The sequence below is a fragment of the Cryptomeria japonica genome, chromosome 10 (genome assembly GCF_030272615.1).
Source record: "Cryptomeria japonica chromosome 10, Sugi_1.0, whole genome shotgun sequence".
In the NCBI taxonomy this organism is placed as follows: Eukaryota; Viridiplantae; Streptophyta; class Pinopsida; order Cupressales; family Cupressaceae; genus Cryptomeria; species Cryptomeria japonica.
In genome coordinates this window covers 448,568,270-448,581,257 of record NC_081414.1, presented here as the reverse complement: position 1 = coordinate 448,581,257, position 12,988 = coordinate 448,568,270, and the positions used below count along the sequence as shown (strand labels likewise).

General features: G+C 35.9%; 1 protein-coding gene across 5 annotated transcripts in view; it reads right to left on the bottom strand.

Moving 5' to 3' along the window:
• The window catches only part of LOC131067514 (uncharacterized), a 95,877-nt gene that overhangs the window by 33,187 nt on the left and 49,702 nt on the right, over positions 1-12,988 (bottom strand). The window lies entirely within an intron of this gene.

The window sequence follows — 12,988 nt, the reverse complement described above, 5'->3', positions numbered from 1 at the left end:
TGGAGGATTCCATAGGCATGCATAACACAAAGTGGAGGATTCCACATAGTATTCTCAAGCACAAGTCAAAACATGCATAAATCCATGTGAAAGATTCCCCAATCAGGGTAACAAGGTAAAAGACAAATCAAAAAGTATATCGGCAAGAATAATAAGATACCATCATGGCTAGATATTTTACCTAAGTAAATATTGTAACCAACATTTTGGCATTCTCATATAACTGTGAATCGAAGGCAGAGAATGCATAGGAGTTATACTTGAAGTTTTGGCGATAAAGGAAATATATAAGGATCAGCTTATTGGGAAAAACAAAGGTAATTAAAAGCAAATGACTTGAACATAGATGAAATTGTAGTTATCACAAATGAGATAGATGAGATAAAGGGCAGCAATTGAGAGAGTAGAAGAAATTAAAAATGCTTGATTTAAAATATATATTAGATATAATGTAACAGCTCACAAGAAACCAAAATGTCCATAGAATTGATTCAACGCATCAGAAAATCTTAGTGCCATTTATGTAATGTCCCCTTTTATGTGACCTTAGAACATAATTAAATGATTCAAATTAAGTAGTCAAAAATAAGTAAATTACATGACGATTAATTTTAAATATTTAATAAGATCATAAAAGTAATAAATTTAATTATTTAATATTATCTCATAAGTAATCCATAAGGGAAATATTATTAATTGATTTATTAAAGTTATAAAGTGACTTTAATGGTTAAGTAAGAGAGATTTTTATAGTCGCTTTATTATTATTTCCCTCAAGTTCACATTTACATTAAAAAGAAAGGGAAAATCAAAAGGTAAAGAAGAGGGAAAACCAAATAAAAGAGCAACTTGGGCTTCATTTGAGATATGCATGGTTTATTATTATGTTTTAAAGAGCTTTGAGAGCTTTTGGATTTGAGTTCTAAAGGATTGGACGAAAACCAAAATCCTTTTCTGAGGTGGATTCATTCTAGAATTTACATTTGTGCTTATTTGATCAGTTGGTAAAAATTTCATGAAATTTGTGAAGATTTTGAAAATTTTATGAATTTCGAAGCATGCTACATTAATCCATACTGTTGCTACAGTAGTCCATACTGCTACTACAGTGATTTGTACTGCTGCTACAGTATTCATTAGGCATTTAAACTGAAGATTTGGATGCCTTGGTTTACTTGTGTGATTGACAAGCACTTGGAATGCCATAAAGGGAGGATAAATCTTTGCATTCTTGGCAATTGGGGCAGCACTGTTGATGCCATTTTTAGGAGTTTGGAGGACAGATATCAGTGCTTCTGATATTGAGGCAATTTATTATAAATTTTGGGTTTAGAGCTGGAACCATTTATTTTGCATGAGGATAATCAAATCAAATCTGAATAATATAATCAAGAAGTATGTAATATCCCCTTCTTAAATAGAATTTAATAATAAAATAATAAAATATATATATATATATATATGATCAAAGGGCATGGAAAAAAGATTTCTGGATTTCAGAGTTCAATTTTAAAGAACATTTAGATATATTTATCTATCAAGTACTCCTGTGTGGAATTGCTTCTGCAAATAATATATTCTCCAGTAAATAATATATATTATTCCATTATGTTTTCTAATGATTCTTTTGAAGATATCATATCCTAAAATATTTGCTGCAGTTTAATATTAATATACTGGTATCAGTTGGTGCATCATTTTTCTATGTTGCCAGCCGTACACTTCTATAAAGGGACCCCATGTTTGGAGGGGGCAAGTTCTGACAATCTCTGACACAAATATATTTGTCTAGCTTTTCCTCTAAACTGACGTACATGTTCTAAAGACAAAATATCACTATGTCATGACTTGCCTAGTTAGTCACAGCCTTATTTGGGATCGCTAAGATAACTAAGGTATTTAAATTAAGAAAACATTGGCAGCATTTATTAAAGATTTGTTAGGAATCATTGTTTAAAGCCAACAACTCATATAAAACACATGAGATAAAGACAAAATATCACTATGTCATGACTTGCCTAGTTAGTCACAGCCTTATTTGGGATCGCTAAGATAACTAAGGTATTTAAATTAAGAAAACATTGGCAGCATTTATTAAAGATTTGTTAGGAATCATTGTTTAAAGCCAACAACTCATATAAAACACATGAGATAAAAGGCACGACCTGTATTAATTTAATAAGGTTTGTTTAATTGACCAAAGGTTGTGTCCATTATAAAGGATATCTCTTCCCAGACATACTACCTCTCACGAAGGGGTATGTGAAAGGTATTTAATTCACGAGGCAAGGATCGAAAGTTAATATAGAGAACTGCGCTCAGTTAAGGAGAATTGAAGGCTGAGAATAGTATCTCAGGAAATTGAATTACATCTTGGGAATAATATATATATCACTGTAGATCGGTATGCTATATTTCTACATCTATATATTGTTTGATTAATAATTAATTAATTTTACAATATAAATTAATATGTATATGTTAAGTTATGCATTCTGTTTAATAATCAAAATATATGAATACACAGACACAGATAACATACATACATTAATAATTTGATATAAAGTAAATCTAAGGAATTATGTAATAAATTCATATATTCTGTCATAATATGAAAATTGAATGAATTAATATATATGTGTATTCATAACACTTGACAGACTATTATGTTAGTGACCAAATCTTAATTCAACCACTATGGCCTGAGTGGATTGGTTGGTGTGTGTAGGGAAAGGCGAGTAAACCCAATCACAAGTGATGGTAAGCCCAAAACGGATAGGGACGTAGTCCTGGGCCTCGAGGGAGCTTGCTTGTAAGTGGTGTCATGCTTGTAAGTGGTGTCAGCGTGCTATGACAGTAAATCTCCATCCCTCATTAGGATTAGGGAAGAAGCTAAGATAGGCCTTAATGTAATGAATGTTTATGTGATATGAATACTAACTCATCTAATATTATTTAGAATTATAAAATTGAAACATTACTTTATAATAATGTATGTTATTCATTTGGAAAATGGCGGCCTCCTAGTAGGGGACATTACAATTGGTATTAGAGCATAATCCTGCCATCCTATGAAAAGAAGCTAATGTAAACTTACCGAACGAGGAGAGCTACATCCATCATGAGTGAACAAAATGACAATGAAATGAGGACTTTCATGGAACAAACCAATCAAACCATCACGAGCCAAAATGAAAGAATTGAAAAAACAAATCAAGCACTCCTCCAAGCTTTGCAAAACATGGGAAATTGAATCAATAGCCTTAAGAACAACTCCTCATATGGGAGAGACATTAGTTCTAATCATTCAGAAAATAATAGTAGATCCTCTACACCTAGGGTACCCAAATCTCCTTTCCTACCTAGGGAAGAGACACCAAGGGAAGAAGAAGAAATTGATCCTCCCACGAACCAGCGACATGTTGATTGGTAAGCTTTCAGCCTTTGAGATGAGTGAGTTTGGTGATTCTCTTCCTAAGGTAGAATCTACATTCAAGGCTACTGTTTCTAGAAAGGATAAGCAGAGATATGATCCGGGAGAAAGTTCTTCAAGAGGGATGTCTAGATATGAGAAGGAGAAGAAGGAAATTAAAGATGAAGAGCGAGAGCTTGAGGATCTTGAAGCCCTAATTGCCAAGAGATTACCCAAAGGAGCTAGTAAGTATGAAGGAAAATTGCCTCTTGAATGTTTTTCTTGCAATAAGATAGGTCATTTTGCCTCAAGGTGTCCAGAAAGAGTTCCTAAGTCAAAACCTAACAGACCTAGATTTCAGAAGAGATGTTATTATGCTATTGATGGTGTGAGAAATGATGAATATAATAAAGGAGGTACAAGTGATAATGAATGGGTGTTTATTGCTATCAAGGAAGATGATCCAATGCCTACTAACTTTGCTAGCTACATGAATGTGGAAAGAGCTTTGGCTGCACAAGTTGAAGAGGAAGATGAATGGGTGATTGATAGTGGATGCTCACATCATATGACAAGTGATAAGAATGAGTTTGTGAGTTTGGAAAAGTATGAAGGTGGCATTTGGAAGTTTGGTGATGATAAAGCTAGTATAATCCGCGGCAAAGGATCCATTTCTCTTGATGGTAAGCACAATACTGATCATGGGCCAACAGAACGCATGGGTAAAATGGTTGCATCTTGGGGAACATTGGTATAATACAACTCACCACTTATCAATTGGGATGAGTACATTTAAAGCTTTATAGGGTTATGAGGGAACTTCATTTGGAAATTTAACCCTCCATGAAAGTAGGGTACCAGGAGCTAAGGATTATGTGCAGCCAAGTATGGACATCATGAATGCTCTCAAGGACAATCTTCACCATGCCCAAAACCAATAGAAAATCTATGCCGATCGTAAATGTACCGAAAGAACATTTGAAGTTGGAAATTTGGTCTTTTTGAGGCTACAAAAATATAAGCAATCTTCTATCAAATGTTCAGAGTTCCTTAACACCCAGTTCTATTAAAAGGGACATCTCTCTTGAAGAACTTTTTCCAGACACCTTGAGGCAAAATGACCTATCTTATTGCAAGAAAAACATTTAAGAGGCAATTTTCCAATTCAACTATGTCTTATTCAAACTTTTTGAATATCATATATAAGCTGCCTTGACTTTTAGTTGAGACCTATTATAGTTGAATATTCTTTTTTAGTTGAATATTATGTTAAGAGGCAAAATATATAAGAGTTGAAAAATGTATGTAATGTCCTTGGTGATAATGAATATTCAACTAAAATAGCAATGTAAAAGTGGTTGAATATTATGTTATAGTTGAATATTCTTTTTTGGAAGTATGAAGGAAAATTGCCTCTTATATGTTTTTCTTGCAATAAGATAGGTCATTTTGCCTCGAGGTGTCCAAAAAAAGTCCTAAGTCAAAACCTAACAGACCTAGATTTCAGAAGAGATGTTATTATGCTACTGATGAAGGTGTGACAGATGATGAATCTAATAAAGGAGGTACAAGTTATAATGAATGGGTGTTTATTGCTATCAAGGAAGATGATCCAATGCCTACTGACTATGCTAGCTACATGAATGTGGAAAGAGTTTTGGCTGCACAAGTTGAAAAGAAAGATGAATGGGTGATTGATAGTGGATGCTCACACCATATGATAGGTGATAAGAGTAAGTTTGTGAGTTTCGAAAAGTATGAAGGTTGCGTTTGGAAGTTTGGGCATAGATTTTCTGTATAGTTCTTTCGATACATTTACGATCGGCATAGATTTTCTGTTGGTTTTGGGCATGGTGAAGATTGTCCTTGAGAGCATTCATGATGTCTATACTTTGTTGCACAAAATCTTTAGCTCCTGGTACCCTACTTTCATGGAGGGTTAAATTTCCCAATGAAGTTGCCTCATAACCCTATAAAGCTTTAAATGGACTCATCCCAATTGACAAGTGGTGAGTTGTATTATACCAATGTTCCCCAAGATGCAACCATTTTACCCATGTGTTATGTTGGCCCATGACATACTTCCTTAGGTATCCCTCGATCCATTTGTTAACAATCTTTGTCCGACCGTTGGTTTGAGGATGGTATCTTGTGTTGGGCATCAAGTCAGTTCCAGCTAAACAGAAGAGCTTTTGCAAAAATAGGCTGAGAAATTGACTCTGTGTCACTGACAATGCTTCTTGGTAACCCATGTAATTTGAATACTTCTCTAAAGAAAACTTTGACCACTTGAGGTGCCCTATTCTGAATAAAATATCCTTGGTAAAAGTAATGGAAGAAGAGTTGAAACTATTATATCGGGTCTCAATCTGCCAAAGAAAACCCCTCGAATGCTAGCTGCAAAAATCGCGAATCCTTTCAAGACCCCTCCAAATCGCCTCTGTCATGTTTGTAAATCCCGTAAAAATACCAACAGGAGATTTTGAGTGCCAAAAGGCAAAGCGTGAGAAAGGAAAATCGCGCCCAGTGCAATCTAAAATGCCGAGTATCCTCCTTGTAGAGCAACGCGATTCAAACCTCCGTATTTTTTGTGGCAAGGCAAATCGTTTTATTTCTCTTGAATCCTTTCATTCGCCGAAATATTGCCAAATTTTGGCTTTGATCAAACTTAATACAATTTCAAATAATCTCTAAAGTAGGTGAGTGAAGTTGTTCTTTCTTTTGAGGCATCGCATTTTATCTTCATTTCACCAAGTCAACTACTGAAGATATCCCTGATAAAATGCCAATAAAGGCGTAATAGAAGGGGGGGATTCGATAAGTTTTAACATAAGCGTCTTTTGGGCATTTAACCTTGCCATCGCCGAAAGTTCCCCTTCAAATCGCAAAGTAACAAGCCAACAAAGAGGGGAAAAGAGGGAAAAACGTTCTTAGAATACTTCACGTTTCTTCCCTTCAATACCGGATTCTCCCCAAAGGTGGTGAAACATTAAGTGAAGTAGAGGAGAGGGGGTTTTTTTGGTAAAATTTGAACAATGAGGCTCTTGCACTTTTGCCTCTTATCACCTAACTTTCCCCCATTAAGTCGCAAGCCAAACCGGAGGAAGCTTTAAGTGGAATTCAAAAAAATGAAAGTTTGACATTTTAGCTCAAAAATGTCTAAATTTCTCCTTAAAATGTCAAAGATTAAAATAAAAAGCAAAGAAAGGTAGATCAACGAAGTTGAAATGTTAAATTGTTTTTCACTTTCCTCCTAAAATCGCCTAAAAATCCCGTTAAATGCAAAATGTCAAGTTTAAAGAAAGAAATGAGGGGGGTCATTTAAAATAAAATTTGAAATGTTTTAAATCGCCCTTTTGCATTTTCATCTCCAATCGCTGAAGTTTCCCCCTTAAATGGCAAAATGTGAAATTTTAAAATAAGGGAACTTTTTGGCACTTTTGCCTAAAATTGCCTAAGTTTTCCCTAAAAAAGAAAACTTTAAGTAAAATCATAAAGGGAACTTTTTTTGGCACTTTTGCTTCAAAATACCTAACTTTTCCCTTTAGAGGCGTGATTTTAAGTCAAAAATGAAATGAACTAAGGGAGGTTCGAACTGTTTTAAAAATGAACATCTTTCATTTTCCCCTCTTATTCGCTAGAACGAAGCCCAGCCTTGCCTTGACAAAATTTGATATTTGTTAAAATTACATAAATTTTTCAAGGTGATTGATTCAAATTGAATTTGCATTTGATAGATACAAAAACTTTTCCTGAACCGGTTTGACTGCAAACAGTGAACTTGACTGCCAATCACTAACACCGGTCATAAACCAAATTACTACCGGTTAAGCACAATGAGACTGTGAAAGATATAAACCGGAAACACTTATCTTACCACACAACCTACACCCTCATTTTCACATTATCCTTGTGCATAAACAAGTATTCTATCATCAGAAATATAATAAGATGTTAGATCAACATGATTCGCCGCTTGACAGAAAACAACAAAGCATCACATGAAAAAGACATCAAATATGACACACATATTTTTCACGTGGAAACCCAACTAGGAAAAACCACGGTGGGGATGAATACCCACAAGCTGTTTTTGAACTCTTTAGAAGTCCACTCTGTTAGGAGCCTAGTCCGGTTAGAGACTGTTACAACAGGTTCTGTTAGGAACCGATCCTGTTAGGGATCACCCGGTTAAGGGATGGCTAGAATACCCGGTTAAGGGATGGCTAGAATACCCAGTTAAGGGTTAAACCCTGTTAAAGGTTACCTTATTAGAGGATTTTATGAACTCAATGGCTTTGAGTCACCCTGTTAAAGGATTTACAGCAAGCTGGTTAAAGCTACCCTGTTAAGGGATTTTCCAATTGTTGAAGTGATTAGAGATCAACAAGTATTACAATGATCTGGTGATAGCACTCAATGCCAATGCAGACCCGCTTTAGTTCCTTTCTTCTGCATACACACTCTGCAGGTATCAACCCTCTTATCTGGTCTGGCAAGAATCACGTATCTTTGCACTTAGATACACACACAACATTTGCCAACAACTTCAACATGAAACACAACATCGACCTTATAGGAAACAAATAGGTCGGTAACATAAACCCTAAACCCTAAACATTTAGGTTGAGCAATGCAGTCGGTTCAATCCTGACCATTGAACACTTTGCATTTGAATACAATAGTCTTGAACAAATCTCAAGACATTCTCCATCGTTCGTTCTTCACCGCTTCTTGGAGGCGATAACCCATCACGCATTCTCCACCATTTGCAGAGACTTCGCACATTCCCGAGGTAGATAGGATCAATCTCCTTCATGCAAGATCCTTCACGTGCACGAGGCTGACGTGGCAACACGATCTGATCTCCATTACAATGCTAACTCATCACACAATGCCATCAGTTGAATCACACAGGCTCGAAACACTTCAACCGGAAACCCTGAAGCTGAGACTACCAACCAGTAGTCATACCATATTAAACCTTGATAGAAAACATTCCATATACCAGTTCACTTGGACAAACGTACCGCTTCACCTTTTGCACATATACCGGTTCTCAACATTATACCAGTTCACTTTGCCAGTTGCTTAACTTCAATAAACCTGTTCACTCTTCAACATATTACCAGTTCACTCTTCAGCATATTACCGGTTCACTCTTTCAGCATATTACCGGTTCTCTCTTCAGCATATTGACATCAATGACAACACAATATCATCATGTCAACATATTCTGCACATATGCCAACAATTTCAATTGTATGACATTTCTTTCCACCATATCCCTGATGTAATGGTAGGGGATCTCAATATGTTTTGATCTGTTATGAAATACCGGATTCACAGAAAGCTTAATACAGCTTTGATTATCACAGTGTATAATAGTGGGGTTCATGGATTGTCCAAACAATCCTACCAGTAGTTTCCTCAACCATACTGCTTCTCGAGCTCCCATTGATGTTGCAATGTACTCAACTTCCGTGGAGCTTTGTGCAACTGAAGATTGCTTTCTGTTGAACCAGGATATCATAGCAGATCCCAAGCTGAAACAGCATCCTGAAGTACTTTTACGACCAACAACACTACCAGCCCAATCTGAGTCAGAATATCCGTGTAGACATATCTCTACATTATCATATTTTAGTCCCAGTCCAATAGTTCCACGTAGATACATCATGATGTGTTTTGCTGCTACAAGGTGTATTTTCCTGGACTCACACATGAATTGACTAAGAACGTTTGTTGCATAACAAATGTCTGGCCTGGTATTTACCAAGTACATCAATGATCCAATTATCTATCGATAGAGAGTAGGATTGACTAATTCTCACTCAGAGGCTGCATCTTTTAGTTTATGTAGATTCGTTTCCATGGGTGTAGACATAGGTTTGTTGTCCATCATTCCAAAACTGTTTAGAATATCAATAGTGTATTTACCTTGATTTAGAATGATATAATTGTCTTCTTGCCATACTTCTAGTCCCAGAAAGTAATGCAGGAGACCCAAGTCTTTCATATCAAATTCAGAAGCCAGATCTTGTTTGCATTTTATGATGAGATGATCTTCACCTGTGATTAATAAATCATCAACATAAAGGACAAGAATTAACATGTTACCATTTGTTACTTTGAAGTAGAGGTTAGGATCTGCTTCATTCTTGGAGAATCCTAACTTGATGAGGTAACTATCTATTCTTTCATACCAGGCTCTAGGGGCTTTTTTTTCTCCTTGGGAATGTGGATGTAGACTGGAGAACCAAATATTCTTAAGTGACTTAAGTTAGGCTTATTTCCTATGAATGCTTCTTCAGGAGTTATATTGTCAAGAATAGAATGAGGACATTTGTTTTGTATGTAAACAACGGTGTTAGAGGCTTTAGCCCAAAATGAGGTGTGAAGGTTTTGATCATGCATCATAGCCTTGGTTGCTTCTACTATGGTCCTGTTTTTCCTTTCAGCTACCCCATTTTGTTGAGGGTTGTAAGGAACAGTGTACTCCCTCTTAATCCCGGCTATACTACAAAATTCTTTAAAGTTTTCAGAGATATATTCTCCCCCATTATTTGACCTTAGAGTTTTAATTCTTTTCACAGTCATGTTTTCAACTAAGGCCTTAAATTCCTTAAATTTTGATAGTACTTCATTAGAATCTTTAAGTTTTAGGAAGTAAATCCAAGTTTTCCTGGAGTAGTCATCAACAAAAATAACATAGTACAAAAATCCCCCTAAGGAGGGTACTGTCATTGGACCACATAAGTCAGTGTGAATAAGTTCAAGTATATTTTTGGATTTGTTCTCACTACAATAAAAAGTCCCCTTAGAGTTCTTACCTAAAACACAACCCTTGCATATCCCTTTGTGTTCTTGATTTAATTTAGGTAGTCCTGTAACAAGTTTTTCTATGGAAGGTAGGGCACGGAAGTGAAGATGTCCTAACCTTCTATGCCATATTTCATTAGTAGTGGAAACATCATGAGTTAAGGCTTGGGTTTGAACATTGCAAAGTTTGTATAAACATCCATCTCGAATCCCTATTGTGTATGCCTTCTTTATGTTTGAGTTCTTAGGCCAAGTTAGAACTTTTCCATCCAAGAAGGTGATTCGATACCCTTTGTCTTCAAGGGCTGAGATAGAAACCAGATTTCTTTTGATGCCTGGTACAAATAGTACTCCTGTTAGTTGAAGAGAAAACAGGCCCCGAATCCTTTCACAGGGTAGGTGGAGTTGTCTCCTATGGTGACTTCCTCATTTGAGTTTTCTTCAAAACTATCCAGTTGTTCTATGAATCCCGTTATATGGTGAGATGCTCCGATGTCAATGACCCAAGTATTCTTGTTAGCCGTTAATTCACTTGATAGGGCTGAAAAGAATATCATTTTCTCTATATCTTTCTCTTAACTGATTTCAGCTAATGAGGCTTGATTCTTGAGTCTTTCCGGGCACTTCACGGTAGGGTGTCCATATTGGTCACATCTACAGCATTGTACCTTAGACATGTCCTCCCTTCTTTTGAATGAATGTTTATTGTTGTCTCTTCCCCTTTTTCGTTTGAAGTTTCCTTTCTTCCCTTTCTTGTGAGAATTTGTGTTCAGTACTTGAATCTCTCCATTAGTATTGTTTAGCCCAATACCTCCAGTTGTTAGTCTGGACTCTTCCTGAATACAGTTGGTTTTTAATCGATCGAACTTTGGAAGTTTGGATCGTGCACTTATCCCTTGAATAAATGCTTCCCAAGATGTAGGAAGTCCGTTGAGTGCCAGCATTGTTAATTCTTTGTCATCAATTGTATGTCCAATTGTAGATAATTGATCCCTTAACTCATTTATTCTTATGATATAAGATGTAATAGATTCACCCTTGTTCATTTTTACATGATGCAATTGTTGTTTTAGTGAGAGAGCTCGGTTGGTGTTGTTAATCTCATACATGTCTCCTAGGAAGGTAAACATGGCATGTGCAGTGTCCAACTTTGATATAGAAGGAACTATATGATCTTTTATTGCATCTACTATGATCTTCATGGCTTTGTTGTTGCTCTTTTTCCATTGGATTTTCTCATCTTCATCATCTGGTATAGATACGGTATTTTCCACAAATGTGTCTAATTCTTGTTCTCTAAGTGTCATCATTAATCTGAGTTTCCATGAGACGAAATTTGTGGCACCCTTGAGTCTGTCTTCAAATCTAAGTCCATTCACCATGATTGCTATTTTCTTCTTGATGGTGTTTTGGATTTTATGTAATTATATTTGCTCTTGGTATTATTTTCAACGTGGCTATGATACCATGTTAAGGAAATGAGATCAGATTATAATACCTTTCTTTATTATATGTATGCACTCCTTGATTCAATAACTGATTCAGATTTACTGCTGTTGTGAACAGGTAAGTTCGATTTGTAAGCTTGTAAGAATGCGATTTAAAACAATGAAGGATCGTAGCACTTGTAATAGCGAGATGGCTGCACTTGTAGTGGCACTGGTTTTATGTACGTTATGTGTTTTCCAAATGCAGGCCGAAAAGGATATAAATATGCGGGCGGAGAGGCATGTCCATGTAGGGACATGTCTCTACATGGACTAAGTCTGCGTAGAGGCATGCCTCTACATGAGACATGTTCATTCGATTATAATCAACGATAATATAACCACAATAACAATGCATGACTAATGTTTGATTTATCGTTGTGGTTAATATCGATTTCTCTAATCGATAATGATTATCCGGTTAATGAAAGTTTCAGAGCATAGTTAATTTATTTTATTCAATGAGCATAAATCGCTTATAACATAATGATCTTCATATACTGATTAGACAGTTGTTTCTTGATCAATTTAATCTGACCGAAGCTACAACATTAATATCAACGGACAACAAGTTGAAGTCCATAGCACAGCAAGATTGAAGACAATTGCAACACTCAAAATGCTACCTCAAAAAATGCAGAGATTCAGAAATGCAAATCAATAAATTCCAAAAAATCAGTTTGTAAAAACTGAATTGTTTTATTGTAAAGTGACTACCTGTGGATCCCCATTAATGCATTTAAAACAAAGGGACACGGGTCAGTTATTCCTCAGCTACCTGATTGACCAAATTGATGCCAAACAGTTGTAGGTGAGAAGGTGGTTGAAAGTGGCAGTTGGGAGGACAACTGAAAGTTACTAGGCATGGGCTAAAGCTGTCACGCTTCTAGAAGGCAGATTGCAGCCATTTGATGGTTTCAATCTTGGCCCTTGATCTGAAATGTAAAATCTATAAAAGGCAGTGTCGTTCTTTTGTAAAGGGGTTAGACAGCTAAAGGTTAGAATTTGTTAGATTTTAGGAGTTGGAAAGTTTAGAAAGTTAGACTCTTAGAGTTTTAGGCAGCTAGATACTTAGATTTGGAAGTTAGGCAGTTTGCAAATTAGAAGTAGAATAGGACTGTTGTAAGAAATTGTTGTAATGGCAGTTGGAATCAGTATATGAACATTGAAGTATGGTGTTTGTTATTTTGTTTTCTACTGTTTGCATGGTTTCCCTTTCAGCTGATTAAGCACAGTTCAGTGATTTTAATGGTGAAATGTGGGGGGG